Genomic DNA, 21,519 nt, shown 5'->3' with positions numbered 1-21,519 from the left:
GATCCTCAGCCCGGAGTGAAGCACTCGTCAGTAGTTAAAAATTGTGGTCAAGGGCGATTGCAACAAAGATACTCGGTTCAGTCTACGCCGCAACGTCTACATAGACTGCTTTGCGATCTGACTCTAGACGCCGGCGTAGATGAGTGACCCTAGCCTCCCGTCTGCCTTTGTGGATTTCTTGATGCATATGTTTTGGGAGCGGAGCCACCGAGATCTGTCTTCTTAGGTTTGCAGGTAGGGAAGTGTGTCGCCAGAGGTCTTGTAGATCTCGTGGTGTACCAATGCGCTGAAGAATGGCTCTTCCGGTGGTGGTCTGATGGAGTCGGGCTCTCTGCGATGCTAAGACCGCATCTCTGATCTCCTCAATGGTGTTGTGGACTCCAAGCTTGATTAGACGTTCGGTCGAGGTGCTTGGAGGAAGGCCGAGAGCTGTTTTGTACGCGCTGCGAATGACAGTGTCGGCCTGCTAAGGTTCTCCCTTTGTGAGATGATGATAATGAAGGCCGTATGCTATTCTGCAGATAACCATAGACTGTACAAGACGAAGAGTGTCTTCCTCACGCATGCCTTTCTTGTGGCATGTTATACGACGAATCATACGTGTGATTTGGTGCGTGGCTGTTTTGAGAGTTTTTATGGCATGTCCAGCGCGTAGGTTACTTTGAATCCCAAGCCCGAGAATTCAAATGACCGAGACCTCTCGAATCTGTTGGCCTTCTACATAGAGATCTATTTGTCCAGAGTTTTTGTAACTTTGACCGTGCACCTTGATTACTTCTGACTTCTCCGGTGCACAGCGAAGGCCACTACTAGCGACAAATGTTTCGACAATCGATGCCTCTTCCTGTAGGGCTTGTTCCTTCTGTGCAAGGGATCGCTTAGTCGTCCAGATAGTTATATCGTCTGCATACAGTGTAAGTACTATATCGGGTAATTCCTGCAGCCGACGAGCCAATCCTGTCATGGTAATGTTGAATAAGAGGGGAGAGATGATTGATCCCCGCGGAATGCCCTTGTTTGGCATTGTATGGTATCTGATCTGGTATTTCCAATTCCAATTGTTGCAGTGCGGTCCGTGAGGAAAGCTCTAATGTAGTAGATGATCTTCTGTCCACATCCCAGGGAGTTCAGTTCGAGGAGGTAGCTATGCTCCGCGCTGTCCGGGGAATCTGCGCACAGCTTTCTTATCGGCCGGCGGTGTAAACTATGGGATAGGAGCTGTTTTTTGCGGGTGTGGGCGTACTACTTCCTTCCGGACGATGTCGCATAGAAACAGTGGCTCTTAATAAGCTAAGTGGCACTTCTCTCCTTTCATGGTTAGGCCGGACGACTTAATTGCGTCTAGTACTGTTCGAGGCCTTTTTAGGTGCTCATCGAAGTTCAAGGCGAAAACAACGATGCCATCTAAATATACCAGACACATTTGCCACTTCAGGCCTGCCAGCACTGTATTCATTGCTCGCTGAAACGTCGCTGGTGCGGAACAGAGACCAAATGGCATCACCTTGAACTCGAAAAGACCATCTAGAGTGATTAATGCGGTCTTCTCGCTATCTCTTTCACCGACCTCAATTTGCCAATAGGCGCTTTTGTGCTTCATCGATGAGAATTACTTGGCTTTGCAGAGCCCGTCCAGTGTGTCGTCTATGCGGGGGAGGGGTTAGACGTCCTTTGTTATGTTGTTCATCGGCGGTAATCAACGCAGATTCGAAGCGCGCCGTCTTTGCTTCTCACTAGAACAACCGGTGCCGCCCATGGGCTGTTTGAAGGCTGAAACACGCCGTCGCGAAGCATTTTTTCCATTTCGTCCCGCATGGCTTGTTCTCGCCGCGACACACGGTAGGGGCTTTGACGGTGAGGTCGGGAGTGCTGGTCGGTTATAATGCGATGCTTGGCAATTGGCGTTTGCCGGATCTTCGGCGATTACAAAAAACACTTGCTGTAGCTTCGAAGCAGAATGCGGATCTGGTCTCGTTTGTTCCGTGGCGTGGATGGGTTTAGGTCGAATCTGTTCGTGTTAATTTCCTTAGGTGCATCTTTTGGGGTTCGATGGGAGAGGGCGCAGGCGTCGCTAACGTAGGACAGTTCGTCGAAGAAAGGAATACTCGTTCCTTTGTTAACGTGCCGGTATCCTTCGATGATTTTCGCCAGCAGCACTTCAGCTTGACCAATGCGGAAATGTGCAATGCCTCTTACGATGCCGATACCTCGCTCTAGAAGTAATTTCTTCTTCTCCTCGATGAGAGTTTCCATGTTCATGGCCTCCGTGGCACCTACGGTAGCCACGACGCTTGATCAGGGTGGGGCGTTCACTTGTTCATCGACGACACTGAGGCCAACATGCTGCTCTGTGATTGTCATCGAAGGGACGGTTTCGTCCGTCGAAAGCGTGACGAGTTCGGATTGAAGGTCTATGAGCGCCTAATGTTCATTTCGAAAACGCATGCCCAATGTTACGTCGCGGGAACATTCCTATAACATTACGAAGGTCGCAGGATAGATATGTCCCTTGACAACTATTCGCGCTGTGATCTTCGTGAAGGCGTAATGAGGTGTCCTCCTGCGGTGCGCATTTGTGGGCCGTCCCAAGCGGTCGTGACTTTCCACAGTTGTGTAGCGAATGTTCCATTGTCCACCGAGTGATCTGCTCCTGTGAACACCAGACCGGTAACTTTACGGCCGTCGACAACCACTTCTAAGTCGGATGTCCTGGCTCTTGCTTTCGGGTTTATTAGTGGTTGGTACATCATGTAGGGAGAGCTTTTCGGAGTGGCGACGTCGTTTTGAAGGCGCGTTGTGTCGTGGTCAAGGTTGTTATTGTATGCGGTTTCGGCTTGTGGGGGGCGGCGTCTTCATGCGGCATGGTCTGTAGAGGATCTTCGGCGTTTCGCTCGGGAGCAACCACACCTCCGCAGGTTGCTGTCTTTACTTTCTTCTACGGGGCTGGGCGACCTTCTTTGCGGCTGCGTAGCTGCGGCGTGGTGACACAAAGCGCGAGGTTGACGGCGATGGTGAGCGCGAAAGGCGGTTTGGCGCATACTTTTCTCGGTGCAGGTACTCGTCGATTTCTTGCCGACGTTGGCCGAAGCGTGGTTGTAGTGCATCTATGGCAGATCCTCGAAGACAGATACGTGCAGTGACAAAAAATATGCCCGGCTTCACCGCAATGGAAGCACTACGGCCGGTTGTCGGAAGTCCTCCAGGCGTCGCATTTCGTGGGGCTTCAGCGCCGCTCGTAGGCTGTGCGGGCGGGGACAGGGAGGCGGCGTTCTGGAACAAGTGGTTCATGTGGGAGAGGACGTAGGGGTGTCTCTGGGGCTGAGGTGTGCGTACTGCAGCGGCGTACGTCATGGCCTAGGGTTCTAAGGCTGCCGGGGTGCCAAGTTCCTGTTTCATTTGTTCCCGTACGACATCTATGAGAGTCGCTGCTTGCGCCTGTGGGAGGATGGCAGCAGTTGTCGTAGCTTCTCGAGAAAGATTTCGCGGATAGCTTCCCGCAAGCTGTCGCTGGTGGTAGTCATCGTGTCCGAACGAATTACAGAGAAATAAGCAAGGCGGTTGTACTGAGGAGTCCGGACGCCGAGGGCCTTCTCAATGGTTCAGGCTTCTTGCTTGAATTCCTCTACGGTTTTTGGCGGCTGGCGGACAAGGCTGGCAAGGAGTTATTTGACGCCGCGCATTAAAATCTGAATTCTTTTTTCTTCAGTTATATTGTAATCAGATCGACGATAGAGGCGCTTCATTTCTTCGACCGAACCGCGTACGTGCTCGTTCGGAAGCTGAATCCTGAAGTCGAGGATTCATTCGACTCTTTCTTCCCTCAATTGCCCACGTCTCTAGGGAAGACTCGTGGTTTTGATACCACGTGCGTACTGAGCCCTCCAGTGAGAAAAAGCGTGTCCTATTTTATTCGCATCATCCAAGCTGTTGAACGATGCCACGCGTTCAAAATGATGCAACTATCTTCGGGGTCTTCGCCTAGGGAGCCATTGATTGTTGCTGGAATCCGCGGCCGCTGCAGGACGATGGGGGTTGACGTATGTGACGAGGCCATGGTTGACATTGCGGCGTCTTTTGGTTATCGGCTGCGGCCCGGCAGGGTCCCGAACTCAGGCTGCTCTCCCTGAAGACGCCGGCTGGCTAGGTTAACTGGTGGCTCGTCCTCTGGTGCGAAGCGCAGAGGGCTCGCGTCAAGACTTGAAGGGGGTGTCCGGAACATAGACGGTTACCCAGAACCTCCACCAGATGTCATGTAGTAGTGACTGCCATCCGTAAAAATAAAGCAACAATGGCGTCTGAACAAAACTCTTTATTTGGGCTGACTTACGCCTGCAATGGACTGACTCACTCGGCGGCATCGTAGCAACAAGCGTGCTCGGCGGTCGTCGAACGGAATCTCCGCCGCTTTCGGCAGTGCTGAATTTAAAGCTGATAGCGAACTTTCGGGATGAAGCGTGCAAAGTAACTGCAACATTCAGGAACAACGTAGAATTTCCTCCTTCTGGATGCGATCAATTGATATATATGTGATCGCGTCTTCCATCATAAACAAAGCGATAAAGCGGCGTGCCGGCAGCTTTAAAGAATGAACATAAAAACGATACAGTATTCGCGGGAATATTCATATTAATTTTTAAGATTTCGAAAACGCGGCTTGCCTCGGCGCTGTGATTCATCAAATTCTGTTTTCATAGCGCCAAAATACATGGGTTTTCGAGAAGCTTGCGCGCAAAGCAGCCTCTCCAGTGCAGGTAACTCGTCGAAATCTCCATTATTTGTTGGGTCGCAGCGTCGATGTAAACCGCGTTTACGAAATGCTGGGTGTTACTTACTGTCGCTGCACACATCTCAGTAATAAAGGAGCCTAACTGTAACAGGTAACAAGTTATCTTTTCAATATTTGTTAAACAGTCTGCCAGTTAGCATATCTAAGCTGTATTCTGATATGCTGCACCTCTGACAAAGCAATGCCGAACAAAGCGGCCCTCTAACTCAAAAGACCTTTTTTAAAAAATTGTGTAAATTCTTAGGTGAAACATCATGTATTTGGAATCCGTTCGACATACTCATTGTTTCTCTCTGAATAGATTTTTAAAGAATTTTAAACAGCTTGCTTCGTTACAACTGCACTGAGAAGTGATCCTCGAACCTGTGCTTCTAACCGATGACTCCTACGACATCACCGTGAAGAAAATATACTGCCGTGATTTGTCTACAAGGTACCCTTCGTGCTGAATAAATAGGAAAAACTCTATGCGTTGATTTCTTAACTTTTTCGATGCCAGACTGCCAGTTATTTGTAACGCAATGATGCCGTAATTTTTACATATTTGTTGTTTCGCCCTAGAATTGTGCATATAACTATTCGCTGAAAAGGTTTCGCCATTTTTCGATATTGGTGAACGGTGCTTTCTAGTTAAATTGTTATAGTGCTGCTTTTCCAACCAAATGAATGCCTTGAACAATGTCTTTGCATTTTTTTATGTAAACTGTCGTCTACTGATGGATGCGAGGTCCCCGACTATCTCAGTCTGTATGCGACTGCTTTCTAGCAGCACTCCCCCTCAACCTGGAGTTGGAAATAAAGATTATTTGTGATTGATATTTAACGAGGTTATGTAAAGCAGACGAATGACACGTGTTCCAACACTCGTCACCCCATCGCAAGAATTTTCCAGCTAGCATCATTCACACCGAAAATAACGGCGATTAAAAACGGCACTCGTCCTCTCCTGCCTCAAGTAATACACTCCGACGCGCCCTAGTAAAACAGGTTGCTACTGCGTCCCGCCCGAGAACACTTCACCCATTGACAACCGGTTTGTTTACTTCCGGTGGCTGCACCCATTTCTCTCCCGCCAGAACGCTGCCTTCCCTTCTCTGCAGTTTTTTGTTAATTTGTGCTATAATCAGGGAGGCGCCGCTCCCTTCTTGCCACGGCGATGGAAGTGGAGGCTGCTGTGCCTCTATTGGAACCCGGTTGGTCGGCAGCAGCCGCCCAGAGGAAGCGCCTGCACCGCCAGAGTGACTTGAGCAGCCAGGGCACTGCTGTGTACTCGGTGCCAAGTGAAGACTCCTCGTCCTCGGCCGACGGCGGTTTCATACCGGTTGTTGGCAAGAAGGCCAAGCGCCGACTGCGTAGAAAAGCCGAATCGACCTCATCGAGCACGTCAACGATCATCATGGCGCGAAGTTCCTCAGCGCATACAGCCTTCTTTGTGCCGTTGAACTCAACGGAAAACTTGAACCTACTGAACAGGCAAGCCATCTCTATTAATCTGGAGAGCCTCGTACCGGGAGGCATTAAAGATGTCAGAATCAACCCGTTCAAAAACGTCCTTGCCATTGATGTGGTGGAGTGAAATTCACTAGAGAATTTAACCGCAATCACCAAACTCCGCAACATCAGTGTACGCCCCCTTATTCTCCAGGACAGCGGCACTACGGCTGGCGTAATCTACAACGTCCACATGTGATGCATATTTACCCATGTTGATCAAGCCGGCAACCAACGGCATTTCCATCATTCAAGTTCAGCGGTTAGGAAGATCTACATGCATCAAGCTGACCTTCAAGCGTGACTGCATACCATCGTACGTGAAGGTTGGGCACTTTCGTCATCCAGTTCAACCTTTTGTGCCTAAGCCACTTCAATGCAGGAAGTGCATGAGGATCGACCACGTGAGCGGCGTCTGCATCAACTCCATCGTGTGCCCGCGATGCTCCGAGTCACACAGCGGTGATGTTTGCCGCACGACTGCCTTGAAGTGCGCCAACTGCCACGGCCCTCACGACACTTCCTCGAATGACTGCCCCGTCTAAAGACCGAGCGGGCGGTACTGAAGCAAATGGTACGAGACCATTCCACGCACAAACAAGCCGCCGCATAGGTGCGACGACGTCGTTCGCGCCGCCGAAGGTCGTCAAAGAAAGCAGTCACATTTGACAATAATGCCCCAAACGCAACTGCAGCTTGTCCGCCTCCACCAAAAACCGTACCAAATCAAGGGAGCCCGGTGCTTGGTGAGGCTGGACCTCCTGCCTCCGAAGCAACTTGGCCACCACTGCCAAAGCCTTCTACGCCTACTGCGCCAGGGATGTTGGCGCACTCAGGGCAGTGTGCAGCGCCTACGAGTGATCCAGCCAACAGGCACGATCAAGGCCATGGCCCAGATATGCAAGTGAATGCAATGCTAACGTCACTAATGAATGCCATGCGTGCTCTGCTTTCCAGCCTACGCACGCCAGCAGCAAATAGCGCACTTGAAGTGCTGGACGCGCTACATCCAGTTCTTGCGGCTCTACAGTAGACGGCATCATGGCTTCTTCGGACCTGTCTTTTCAAAAGAAATTCAAGCAAGCTTTCATTTTCCAATGGAATGCTCGTGGGCTCCAGTCCCGGATTTCTGATTTACGGCACTACGTCTACGAGAATCACTTCCCCATTCTTGCAAATTTGTGAGCCGAAGACCCCGGCAATTTTGCCACCCCGGCAATTATGCGAATATCCGGTTACGAGGCATTTTCATCACCCACGTGCAACAGACCCAGCAAAATCATCGTCTACATTCGACGTGAACTTACATATGTGCAACATTCAGTTCCTCGGAACGAAGACAATCAGTACGTTTGCCTGACTGTGAAGAGCCGAGACCTGACGTTTACGCTACTGGCGGTGTACTTGGCGCCATCCAGTCATTTCGACGCCAGAAGGTTGAGTGGTTTGATGGCAGCTACACCTGCTCCGTGGGTTATTATGGGTGACTTCAATGCTCATCACACCATGTGGCGAGGCGTTAGGAACAGCGTCCAGTAGTTTTCGGATGTAGAAACCATATGTAGAACCCATATGTAAAAACCATATATGTAGAAACCATAGCGACCATATCCCAACCTATCTGATTATTACCGGCCATTCCACAGTTTCCCCAGCCACGTGCAGGCAGCGCATTGACTGGACAGTTTTTAAATTACTTATGGAGGCTGCTTGCTCAGAGGGCTTCTCTACCGGTCTTGAACAAAAAGTTAAGGAGGCCATGGAACACGCCACCTGCCCCTTTAACCCTGTCGCTAACTGCACCGATTTTGACTTCGAATTGCAGCGACTCCGATCACAACGGCGCAGGGCAGAGCGCAGATAGCGACGCACAAAGTCGCGCCTAGACCTAAGAGATGCTAGGCGCATCCAGAAGAATATTCAGCGCAGAATTCAGGCACTGCAAACAAAACGGTGGAGGACATTTTGCCAAACACTTGATCCACGGAAGCCTTTGTCACGCGTTTGGAGGGTAATTCGGAGTCTTCGCACGTACCCTCAACAGCGCTACCCGTTCAAATCCGTAGCGCTCCACCAAAGGCGCAGTGTGGTTGAGGTAATCGAAGATTTCTGCGCAAGAATAACAGGCCATCCGAATCCAGGCGCAACGCTGAACTGCAACAATGTGCCACCCTCACGGGATTCTCGGATGGATGCACTATTCTCCATGGAAGAACTTGATGCTGCGCTGGCTTGTTGTAGAAGGTCATCATCACCAGGGCCCGATGGTGTGACGTAATCCGCACTTGCCAACCTTGGCAAAGAAGCTCGACGGGCTCTTTTGGACACTTATAACAAGTCATGGACTGCTGGCATAGTTCCTCATGATTGGAAGACCAGTCGTCTGGTTCCACTTCTTAAGCCGGGGAAATCATCGCTTGACCTTTCATCATTCCGTCCAATTGCACTCGCCAGCTGCGTCGGCAAAGTCATGGAAAGAATGCTGCTCACACGCGTGGAATGGTACTTGGAGCGATATCAGATTTATCCAACCTTTATGTCTGGGTTACGACGGGGCCGCTCTTCTATCGACAACGTGGTTGACCTTGTAACGTCGGTGCACCACAGCAAAAGTTTGAAAAGATTGACCGTGGCATTGTTTTTGGATATCAACGGCGCGTACGACAACGTAAGCATCAGGCCATTTGGACGCAATGGAAGCTACTGAGATCGGAGGCCGCACGTTCAGCTGGATACGCAGCTATTTATCAGAGAGGTCGTTTTTTGTCCTGACTGCAGACGGACCAAAATCTTTACACCGAAATTCGCGCGGAGTCCCTCAGGGTGGAGTGCTAAGCCCAGTTGTCTTCAACCTTGCTCTTATCGGCCTGGTCGACGTAATGCCTCAATCTGCTCATAAATCGGTATATGCAGACGACATCTGTATTTGGGCATCAGGGGTGACCCGTCCTCAAGTTTGTGCAAGACTTCAAAAAGCAGCATCGATATTGACATCTTATCTTCGCTTTCAGGACCTGAACATTTCGACCGAAAAGTGTTCACTTGTGGCGTTCACACGTAAAATAATGTCACGTTACACCATTCGCATCAATGGCGAAGCCATTCCCTCTGAGAGAAGCCACAGATTCCTTGGTGTTGTCATCGACAGGAACCTCTCGTGGAGTCCACATATCTACGGCATGAGAAAGAGACTAATTTCGTTTGTCCACGTCCTCTCCTTCCTCGGGGGAAAGTCCTGGGGCGCATCAGTGCACTCGATGCTACAACTGTACCGTTCCCTATTTCTGGGCTACATGCGGTACAGTCTTCCGATGTTCAGTTCCATTAGAAAAACAAATATCAAGATTCTTCAAAGTGTGCAAGCGCAAGCTCTCCGTATCTGTCTTGGACTGCCTAAATGTGCATCAACAGCAGAAACTGTTATTGTTGCCCGGGAACATCCTGTTACTACATACATTGCTGCTGACACCATGAGAACACATATTCGGCACCTCACACGGGTTCGCTGTCATCACCTCGCAACACTCCCAATAATTAGGCCACGTACTGCATTCACCAAAGTCATTGAAGCTCATCGCGCATATCTTCCATCGCAGTTCACATCTGCGTGAAGACCGAGCTCACCCTTATGGAGTCGTCATGAACCTCGGGTACACCTCTATATTCCTGGCATTACAAAGAAAGCTGGTGTATACTTCCCGCTCTCAAACAACTCACATTGAATCAACTGCATTTTTACCACAGTCACCGCATACATATTTACACAGATGGATCAGTTCACTCGACCAGTTCAGCGGGTTCGGTGGTGATACCGGCCAGATCCATCTTCATGAAAGTGAAGACGACCTCTCCAACATCTTCAACTGGTGCGGAACTCGCAGCCTTACGGGCTGCGGTAGTTCATCAGTCAAGAACCTCCACATGGGTGGACGGTTTTCACCGAATCTAAAGCAGCCCTTCAAGCCCTGCAAGCTGCGCTACGCCGTGGGTCGCAGGAGCAACTTGTTGCTGAGATCCGTCTACTGTACCACGGCACCGTTTCCAAAGGTCATGACATCATATTTCAGTGGCTGCCAGGACACTGCTGTATTAACGGTAATCACCAGGCAGATGCGGCGTCGCGTTCTGCTCACAACGACGGACTTCTAGTGAGGATCCCAATATCGAGAAATGACGCAGCGTGTGGGCTTCGCCCTTTGGCGCTGGAGCTCACACTTTCAGCGTGGAACACGGGAGAGTTTTGCAACCTCCGCCTCAAGGCACTGGACCCTGAACTGCGCCTTCGTCTTCCACGTAACTTAGAACGACGCGATGCAACAGTGTTATGCCGTTTATGGATCGGTGTTGCATTTACCAATTACTATGCTTTCCGGATGGGGATGGCCGACAGCCCTGCCTGTGAGAGCTGTGGTTGTGAGGAGACCATCGCTCATTTTCTCTGTGAGTGCCCTGCATTTGCGAGTGCAAGACATACACTGTGTTGTTCCCTGGACCGCCTCGATCCTCGCCCATTAACAGAGCAAAAGATCCTCGGTCCGTGGCCACAGCAGTCGACTGACCGCAAGGCATACAAGGCACTCTTTGCCGACTTGAGAGCGACTGGATTGAGTGACAAATTGTGACAGCGTTGTGCGTGTGTGTGTGTTACGCCTTTTTTTTCCTTCTATCTTCCTCCTTTTAGTCCCCTAATCCCTTTTCCCTAGTGCAGGGTAGCCAACCGGAACCCCTTTCTGGTTAACAACCCTGCCTTTCCCTCCTCCTCTTTATCTATCTATCTCTCCCGCCAGCGCAATCCCCTATGCATGTTTCACCGCTATCATTGCGAGTGCATCATGAACTGCGATCTGAAAGCAAGACTTCTGCAAGTGACCACTGTGTTGGTCTTCGCATACTACATACATGCCCTGTATGGAATCGACTGTGTGGAACGCGCGTCGTTCCCTCTCCCCTTCAGTTATAGCGCTACCGGCGGCCGCGCAGACGACTGGAAACCAGAATGACTAACCGCTTACCAGAGGTGTCGCCGGGACGTCAGGCTTGCAGCGAATGGCAGTGGTGGAATCAATGTCACTCACCATGTTACCATTGCACAGGTTTCGCATATATTTTGAAAAATAATTCCAGAAACCTTCACTACGAGGCGACAATCGGGCAGGAAGTTAAAATATTCAATTTATTAATATCATTTATAAATCAAGAATGGTCAAGAGCACTCGTTCTAAGCAATGAACAGATTTATCGGTAGCCTTCAAAATCGGTGCACAAGAACGTATCTTCTAGCAATTATATTCAACTATCGACAGCCTGGCGCACAAGGCGGTGCAAAGGTGGAACAACACTTCGTATCGTGTTGCTTGGAAACGGAGAGAGGTTTGCTGGAGCCTGTGGTTTGAAGCCCTATGTGAGGTTAGATTCCTTGGAATCGGCTTCCGGGACAAAATATACGTCCCTGGCCGCGGCAGCTTTCTGTTGCGAGGCTTGCTCTTAAGGCGATGAAAGATGAATTGGTTAAATGACACTGATGATAAATTAAATTCGATTTATATTGATATATTAGCGCGATATGCCCACAAAAACGCATCTGTTGCTAAGGGAAACGATCAGCATAGCCAGAGAGCCACCCCTTACGAAAATTTCTTTAGAAAGTCTAGAGACTGTCAGCAGTATTTTGTCGTAGTAAAGCGTGTAGAGTTTCTACAGACATGTCTTATCGACTAGTCTTTAAAGAATAGATATTCTATAACCAGTGTATGGGAAATTTCTCTATGCATGGCCGCAAACGCTTGGTGAACTTTTGTACTTTATAGTTTAATAACTATGAACAGGCAACAAAAGATCTCTAGGAACACGTTAGAGGCTATAAAAATCCATAGATATTCTATATACGATTTTTTATAAGGAATATAACAGATTTTTATCAAGAACGAAATTGAATGGAGTTGTCCCCAGAGTCTCTATCAGAACAAGAACGAAGATGAGAGGGAAACAAGCGAATCTTTCCTCAGCACCACAACATCCAATCATGAGACGTCAAGTCGTCCATACTGTTGCAGAAGCCTCGACAATTGTGCGGCAGAACTCGCTGTGGGACATCCCACGAGGAAGCGTTCAGGCACTTGCTCTCGTACAGCCTCGAATAATACTCGCGGCTGCAAGCTTGGTAAAAAAAAATACAATGAAACTTAAAAATACACCTATTCATCAGTAACGAAAATGAGCACTCTGGCACAATAGTCTGCAGTTAATACTTTCTGTGCCACCGAAGCCACACGAAAAAAAAAACGTTACACTACCAGAAAATAACTGAAATAAAACAATGTGATTGCAGTCAGACCATGTTTAATAAGCGGCTGCAAAACTAGCGACAATTTAAGGAACACTACAATATAACAATGTTTTAACAATGAATTAGTTTAAATACGTTTCGGGCAGGTTGTTTTCATACGCAGCAAGCCATTTGTAGAGAATGCAGCCCCGCATTCGGGTTTTGCAAGTTTGCATTGGCACTGCTGCTTCGAGCTCGATAGCTTTCGCGCAATACGAACACCTTGATGGAGAAAAGAGAGCAATTACGAAGTGTCCGATTGTTATTAAGCGGACACAGTAGCGGCAACAGTGCCACAAGCCCTGGACTTGGCGTTGCCGGATATGGCGCGGGCAGTCTATCCAGCTCGGCCGCTGCTATCAAGGCCATTCACTTCCCCAGGTATACAGCGACCGGCTCCTTTTGCATCTGTGCGAAGGACATTCGGTGCCGAGCCTAAGATCAGGAGGCCCAAATATGCCTCTGAAGAAACTGGTTTACGCTCTGCCTTAGAATAGACACTACGTTTCTGCGGAGTGCAATCAGCAGAGTGGCGCAGCGCAATAAAGAAAACAGAAGCAGAGTGGCGCAGTGCAAGAGTGCTGGGCCCATAACCCAGAGGTCCGTGGATCGAAACCACGCTCTGCTATCGTTTTGTGTTTTTGTTCTATCCGTTTTTTTTTTTTCAACAAGAAGATTCTATCTGTACTGCAATTTGCATTCTAATATAGGATAAGTTGATGTGCAGCGCAATCAGCAGATTTGCGCAGTGTACAGCGGCCATGTCTAGCCGCGGAAACAGGTTTTTTGAAACTGACAACGAGTACAAGTTCATCCTACCAAGTTTTCCTACAGGTAGCATAGTTTTTAATACACTTTTTTTCACGCTGACGTCCGTGCACGACCGTACCGCGTCGAAGATTTCCGTGACCCGTTGGCTCACCTCAAGTTGCTCCCTGACGTAACCGCCTTTGGGGCGTATCGGATGAGTCACGTCTGGGCGGTGACTTTCGACAGTGCTCACGCTGTCAAGAAGATGCTCGCCGCTGGTGAACTGCAAGTGAAGGAACGTCGGTGTTTGATAATTAACCCAGTAAACCAAGATGTTCGACTGAAGATTCACTGGTTGCTTCCCGGAGTACCAGATGAAGACGTGCGAGCGGCCTTTGTGCCGTACGGAAAAGTAACTGAGGCCAGGGCTGAGCGTTGGCGGGTACAAGACGTCACCGATAAAGGGTCGACAACGCGCCTGGTGTCTCTTTCGCTGAAAGCGGGAGTCAAGTTGGGCCATTGCCGCATCAGGTGAGCATCGCTGGTGAATTGATCATGGTTGTGGTACCGGCCAGGGCCCCCCCCTGCTTGCGCTGCCGTGGCAAGGGTCATGTTCGGCGTGAGTGCAAAATTCCGCGGAGTGGTGCGTGCCGTCGGTTCGGGCATAAGGAGAGTGAGTGTGCGCGAACGTATGCCAGCGTGACCGGGCGCTCTTCTAACGAAACAGCGTCCGAGCTGATGATGGATGAGCTTGACGCCGAAGAAGCAGCAACGGGAAAGGGAGGCAACATTTTGGAGATACTGGTGCCCCATTTAAACAGTGTCGAAGAGGGGAGCGGGAGGCTTGAGCCTGCTTCCAGTGTCCCGCAAGACGGATTGCCTGATGAGAAGGCTGCAGTGTTGGAAGACGCCGCCGCCCGTCCTAACGAGGCTTCGGAGAACGCTGAAATCAGCAGGAGGAAATGGCTGCAAGTAGCAGTCACGCTGGAAATCGACCTAGAGAAAAGAATTCCAATGCACCACATACTCCTGAAGAAGGCGCTGAAGAACCCCCGGCCAAAGCTCCTAGAGTGAGGCGTCCGTCTTTCAAGCCGCGGCCTAACGTTCCGCCCGACCCGCGGCAGGCGGCCAAGCCGCCTCCGTTGTTAGGTCGGCCGCGTGCACCTGGGTGCCTTCGCGTGCAGCGGCAGCATCGACGGACAACAGGCAGCGTCGCCTTTCAAGTTTCCTAGTCAGCGCAACCATAGACTGTTGGAGTTCAGGCACGTTGCTGCACGTCGCCTCCTTGTTCACAAAGTAAACAATAGGCAGTACAATTTGCTTTAAAAAGAAAAGATGGAGGGGAAAAAAGATGCAGCATTACGTACAGCAACGCTTAACGTGAGAGGGCTAGCCGCAAAGCGGCGGCAGTATCAATTAAATCGCCTTCTACTACAAAATGACATCGACATTGCGGCTATACAAGAGACAAAAGTAGAATCTGAAGAGCAAACTGACCGCATGTTGTTACCTTTTCGATCCTGCTATGGCATCTGTGTGAGTCATGCTGTTGGCACTTCTGGAGGTGCTTTGCTTTTGATGCGAAACTCAATTGGTATTGTTGTAGAGTGTAAAAGTAGACGCAAGTGGTCGTCTTATTGTTTGCAATTTTTTCTTTGCTCAGATGAAATGGCGAGTGATCTGTATATATGCTCCTAACAAGCAACAAGATCGCAGAGTTTTCTTTGCGGAGATTGTGCCCCATGTCAGTGCGAAGCGAAATTTTGTTTTACTCGGTGACTTTAATTGTGTTTGTATGCCTGAAGATAGGGCAAGGAGGCAACCTGTGCGCGAACGCAGCGCTCTTTACTTGAACACGTTGATCACAGAGCAAAAGTTCGAAGATGTAGGTTTGCTGCTATCGAATTCTAGTCTGCTACAGTACACTCATTTCCAGCGCGATTCTCACGCTAGACTTTATAGAGCTTACAGATCCGTCGCCCTCGTGCCACTGTGTAGCCATTACATGGTGAAACATGTATCATTCAGTGACCATAGCCTGATTATGTTTACATTAGGTACAAAACAAAGGAATTCGCGCTTTAACTTTGGAAGATGAATAACAAACTTCTCGAAGAAGAGACCTTCGTTAGTAAGACACAAGATAGCATACGAGAAGTACTGACAAGTGGGGCTAATAGTTTTGTTTGCGCGTGGAAGTGTTTCAAAGAAAACGTTGAGATGAGCGCAATCGAACACAGTACTGCGAAACAACACAAATCAAAACAGGCTGAGAGGCAATTACAACGCCAGCTGAATTTGTTACTCAGTCAAGAATGTGCGCAGCCGGGACTGCGCAATACAGAAATCAGAGATGTTCGTAGGCAGCTGGAAGTGCTAGACGATGATAAGTACAAGGGAGCAGTTATACAGGCACGGGCAGAAAAGCTTTGATTTAGTGAAATGCCAAAGAAACGGGCACTTGCGGATAAAAAGAAGTACGCAGCGAAAAATGATATCCAAGAGATAAGGCTCGAAAATGCAGTCACCCGAAACAACGAAATGATTAAAAGAGCCTTTGTCGAACACTACAGCGAATTATTTGGGTGCAGCCAAAAACTGGCAGAGGGTTTCGAAAGCACGGTTTTGGCGCTCAAGCGAAAACTCAGGGAAGAAAGGAAATAATTTATAGAAGCTCCAATTACGATTCATGAAATTAAAGCCATAAATAATCTTAGTCCGGGCAAGACGCCTGGTCCAGACGGTTTGGGCCCGGCTTTCTATGAGCGGTTTCGAGAAGTGGCAGAGGCATTACACGCTGTTTTAATGGAGGCGTACGAAAAGAAAGAGCTGCCACCGTCTTTCCGGCGAGCGCATATAGTACTAATTCCTAAGAGTAATGATCGCGAGAAGAAGCAATTGGTTTCGACTTTCAGACCTAAAACGATAAGGAATGTGGATTATAAAACCTATATGAAGGTGCTAGCAAGGAGATTGCAAACTGTCATGAAAGATGTTGTGGGACCACACCAGACTTGTGGCATCAAAGGAAGGTCAATAACCACTAACATTCACATTATGAGGAGAATTTCAGTGTTGTGACGTTTTCTCAATGCGCGCAGCTATGTTACAGGTTGATCTTGAAAAAGCTTTCGATCGCGTCCATCACGACACACTTTTCAACATATTGGAATATGTAAACTTGGGCTAAGTGATTTCGGCTGGTGTGAGAGTGGCATACAAGAGTGTTTCGCCAATATTGTAGTCACCAAATAAATAACTCACCGATAGCATCGAAATCCATTCCTGTGTCAGGCAGGGGTGCCCCTTATCCCCCATGCTATTTGCCATCTATCTGGAGCCGTTTTGCTTGAAAATACTGTACAATGAAAGGGTTAGAGGTTTCCAGTTATTTTCAACAGAAGTGAAGGTGCTTTCGTATGCTGATGATATTGCTGTTATTTGCAAGGACAAAGAAAGTGTCCAGGAGGCCCTGAACAATGCCACAGCATACTGCATATGTACCGGCAGTGTTATAAACTGGAACAAATGCCTGGGTTTCTGGCAGGAGGAGTAGAAAGACTCTTCTTCCGTATTTCAAAGTGTTCAGTGGTCAGACGTGCCTACAAAGTATCTGGGCGTACCAATTCATTACTACAAGGACACTACACAGTATTGACGAGAGGAAACTGAGCATGTCCGTTCGAAAACAACTAAATGGGGGGCAGGGATTTTTCCATTTTGCTCGCGCAACGGTGTGTAACCTTTTCCTTGTCGCGAAAGTATGGTACGTGCTGCAGGCGATATTCATGACAAGAATGTATGTTTAGAACCTGCACAGAGTGTTAGCTGTGTTTGTGTAGGGATCAACATGGGAGCGCACGAGCCGGACAAACTTGTTTCGCTCAGAGCAGAATGGTGGTTTGGGTCTTGTACACTTGTTTTTAAGTCAACTTGTCTCGAGATACGTTTTCCTGCAAAACCAAAAGGATCCCTTTTTGAGGGCAGTGATACAAGTGCGGCTGCAAAACTTTTTACCCGAATTTCTGGTTTGTACGCAATGGTTTCATCGTCGAGGTGTGCAGCGGTATTTGCGTGAAGTGGTTGGAGCTTTTCAAATATTGCAAGTGCGTTTCTCGATGCAGTACTTTAGTGGCGTAAAACGTAGGCTGTTCTATACTGACCTGTCAGATTTGATGTTACAAGTGCCAATTTATCGCATACTGAATGGTAATAGTAAGGGTGGTGATGTTCTTAAAAGTGTGAAGAAGATGGCCGTGCGGCCATCGGTGAAAACTTCCTTTTTCCACTTACATAGTGGCACACTGCCCGTGAAGCCATGGTTGGAAGAGAAGGGTATATATGTCCCATAGGGCACAAACTGTTTAATATGCCGCAAGGCAGAAACTGTACAATATATATTCTTGGACTTCTGCGATGCAGTCTTTCTTTGGGACATCCTACAAAGGACGCTAAGGAAAGACCTTCCAATAACGCCGTATGACATCCGTTTTTTGCCAGTTTATAACGAAGACGGTGCACCGTATGATTTGTTCATGCTGGTGGTACTGCATAGTGTATGGAAGACACGAATGGGTGTCCATCATGCAGATGAAAATATGCGACCCGCTAGAGAGTACTTTGTTGAGAGTATTGCTTACCTGAGAGATGTGTATAAGGAAAAAGTTGCCAAACCAGAATGGTACTCTCTGCTGAATGAACTTGTTGCCCTGAAACGGTTTTAACCTACGAGTGCTGTCTTTGTTAAGATAGCACCTTTTAATGTGTTGTATTTGTTTTTCGTGCCTAGTCGGCAATAAGAAAAAAAGCAGATTTGCGCAATGGAAGCGTGTTGGGCCCGTAACCCAGAGGTCCATCGATCGAAACCAAGCTCTGCTGGTGTTTTTTCTGCTATTCTTTTTTTTCAACAGTAAGATTCAATCTGTGCTACAAATTGTATTCTAATATAGGCTACGTTGCTTTGCAGTGCAATCAGCAGAGTGGCGCAGTCGGATTCTGCTTCCGGCCGCGCTAGCGAACGGACGCGTTATCATGAGCTCCGTTGGCGCGGTGTCAGCGGCCCAGCAGGGCCGCAGAAACAGGTTTTTTGCTCAAGATTCCCAGGGTTATCAAGTTGTGCTGCTGCAATTTCCAAGAGGTGCGTCCCTTTTGAATACCGTCTTTCTTCACGGTGATTTGAAAGCCAGGCCTTTCGTGTTGATGACTTTCGCGACAGGTTGGTTCGCCTGGGGATGCTCCTCGAAGTGCTAGCTCTGGGGGCGTTTCCAATGAACCACGTGTGGGCCGTCACCTTCAGTAGCCCAGAAGCGACGAAGAAAATTCTGGAAGTTGGCGGAGAGAAAGTTAAGGACAAATGATGCCTTGTAATAGACCCGAACAACCAGGATGTGCGGTTGAAGCTGTATTGGGTGCTGCATAACGCTCCAGACGAAGATGTTCGTTCTGCGCTGGCCCCGTACGGGAAAGTGACGGACCTGTCTCGGGAATGCTGGCGCGTTCAAGGCACCGCTGACAAGGGCTCTTCCAACCCGCACAGTCGGCCTTAAACTGAAGCCCGGACTGACTATCGAGGATGTGGCACATCAAGTACGTATTGCCGGAAGTACTGCCCTACTGGTCGTACCAGGTCGCGCGCCGTTATGCCTAAGGTGTAACAGTCGAGGCCGCATCAGGTGAGAGTGCAATGTGCTGCGCTGCACCGTGTGCAAGCGCTATGGCCACGATGAGAGCAATTGTACTCGAACCTACGCCAATATAACAGGACTCGGCACAAGCATTGAAGTCCAAGCTGAGCACCTCATGGATCAGGCCGACGCAGAAGATGCAGCTGGTGGTGCGACTGAACCACAAGCTCAAGACGCCATTAGCCCGCTTCCTGCTGCGGATGAAGAGGCACACAACGCACCAACAGAGGAGGGTAAGCCGGGTAGCGCTACAACATCCGCCGACGACTAGCCCGAAAAGATGACTAACGCCTCTCACACTGCGACCGCTACGCAACAGGCAACTGAAGACGTTGTGATGTCGAGCGTCGGAGCTACCGCGGCGAATCGACTTCACGACGATAGCGGCAACGAGACGCACGACACAAGCAAAGAAGTCGGCGGGGAGCCGCCTGTGAAAACTACGCCCACCCGAAGATCAACATTGAAGCCGGCCACCAAAATTCCGCCCGAGCGGAAGCCGTCGGCGCTGCCGCCGACGTGACCCGACGCCAAGTGAGTGTGTTGAACCCGCCGGCGAGCGACAATGGCTAAGGTAGAGACACTTTATTGCAGGGACATAAGAAGCGCCGCCTCAATCAGCCGAAGGGCGCAAGCGACTGTCCAGGTTGTTGGAAATGCTATATTGATAATAGATTCCTATGGTGAAGGTGATACTGTGCGGTTCGGGTGCTTCTTTAAGGAAAAATGGCAGTCAACCTAGAAACAAGTTTACACGTGGGCACGCTCAACGTGCGCGGCTTGTCTAATCGTAAGAAACAGTACCAACTTAGCCGGCTTTTTATAGAACATGACTTAGATTTAATTACCGTTCAAGAAACGAAAGTTGAAAGTGAAGAGGCAACGAACCGCATGGTGGAGCCTTTCAGAGCGCTGTATAATTTGTACATTTTTCACGCTATTGGCACAGCGGGTGGGTGTGCTTTATTTTGTAAAAATTCCCTTGAAGTGTTCATAGAGAGTGTTTACGCTAGTGACAGTGGCCGCCTCATTGTGTGTGACTACGTTCCGAGCTATTTGTTTATATGCTCCAAATAGTGAAAGTGAACGAAGAATGTTTTTTGAAAGTGTTGATCGACATCTAAACAGTGATGAAAGGATCATTGTCATGTTTGGGGATTTTAATTGTATGTGCAGATCAGATGATCGAGCGAGACAGGCACCGGTTCGAGACGCGAGTTCAGTGTTTCTGAGCGAGTGTGTAGAAGACAGAGCACTAGCAGATGTGGATTACTTTGTCTAATCCAACGTCGCATTACTTTACCAATCAGCCACGAGGCAGCCTCGCCAGATTAGACTGAATTTACGTTTCGGCAACACTGGTTCCAGCGTGTACCAATTATGATGTTAAAAATGTTTCCTTTAGTGAACACAGTTTGGTCACTCTGACGTTGGGTCCGAAAAAGCCACCTAAATTCAATTGGGATCTGTGGAAGTTCAATGTTAAGATTCTTGATGATGATTATTTTATAAAGAAAATGCAAGACAAAATGAACGACGTGCTTGCATGCAAGACGCAAACCTGAACTGATGCGTGGGAACTATTCAAACAAGAAGTGAAAATAACTGCCATTGAAAGAGCCAGCGTACGGAGCAAGATAAGAGGAAAGAAGAAAATGAACTGAAAAAAGTTGGACTGCTATTTGAACGAAGAAGCTTCGTCACCTGGTCGGTTCGATAAAGAAATAAAAGAAGTGAAGAGCGAACTTGGGGTAATCGATGTAGAAAGATACCGAGGAGCAGAAATACGGGCGCGTGCTGAAAGATTGTACATGGGGGAAGCCCCTACTCGACGATCCATGTCAGACGAAAGGAGCTATGCTGCACGCAACGAAATAAGAGCGATAACGTTCAGAGACAGTTGTGCGAGACAGCGAATCGATTAAGTGCGCTTTCCTAGGTTATTGCTGCGAACGGTTTGGCCGGGAACCAGAACTCGTAAACGGATATGAAACAGAGTTCTTAAAGCTCATGCCAAAGCTAGAAGAAGTGAAAGAAAGCTTAGAGGCACCAATTACCATAACAGAAATAGAAAGTGTTATTGATGACTTAAGCACCGGAAAAGCACCAGGACCGGACGGGTTCGGTTCAAAATTTTATATAGCTTTTAAAGATAAGGTGGCAATGGTCCTGCATTGTGTGATAGAGGAAGCATAGAACACAAAATAATTGCCTCCGTCTTTTGGACATAGGCATGTGGTGCTGATTACCAAATCTGATGACCCTTTTGCACTGTTGTCGGTGCGTGCGTACCGACCGGTAACGCTGGCTAACACATATTATAAGTTTTTTGCGAAAGTATTATGTAAAAGACTGCAACGGGTAGTACAACAGCTAGTGGGGCCGCACCAAACATGTGGCATTAGAGGACGTTCTATCCGAATAACATACACGTGACAGGAATTGTTCTAGAGTGCTGTCATTCGTACTGTGAAAAGGTAGCA

General features: G+C 48.7%; 1 pseudogene; it reads left to right on the top strand.

Annotated features, from left to right (window-relative positions):
- The first annotated feature begins 17,026 nt into the window (after positions 1-17,026).
- LOC144123969 (uncharacterized) lies at positions 17,027-18,076 on the top strand (annotated as a pseudogene).
- The last annotated feature ends 3,443 nt before the right edge of the window (positions 18,077-21,519 follow it).

This window comes from Amblyomma americanum, chromosome 3 (genome assembly GCF_052857255.1).
Source record: "Amblyomma americanum isolate KBUSLIRL-KWMA chromosome 3, ASM5285725v1, whole genome shotgun sequence".
NCBI lineage: Eukaryota > Metazoa > Arthropoda > Arachnida > Ixodida > Ixodidae > Amblyomma > Amblyomma americanum.
Note: the sequence above shows the minus strand (reverse complement) of the source record. Positions and strands in the feature narration are given on the sequence as shown.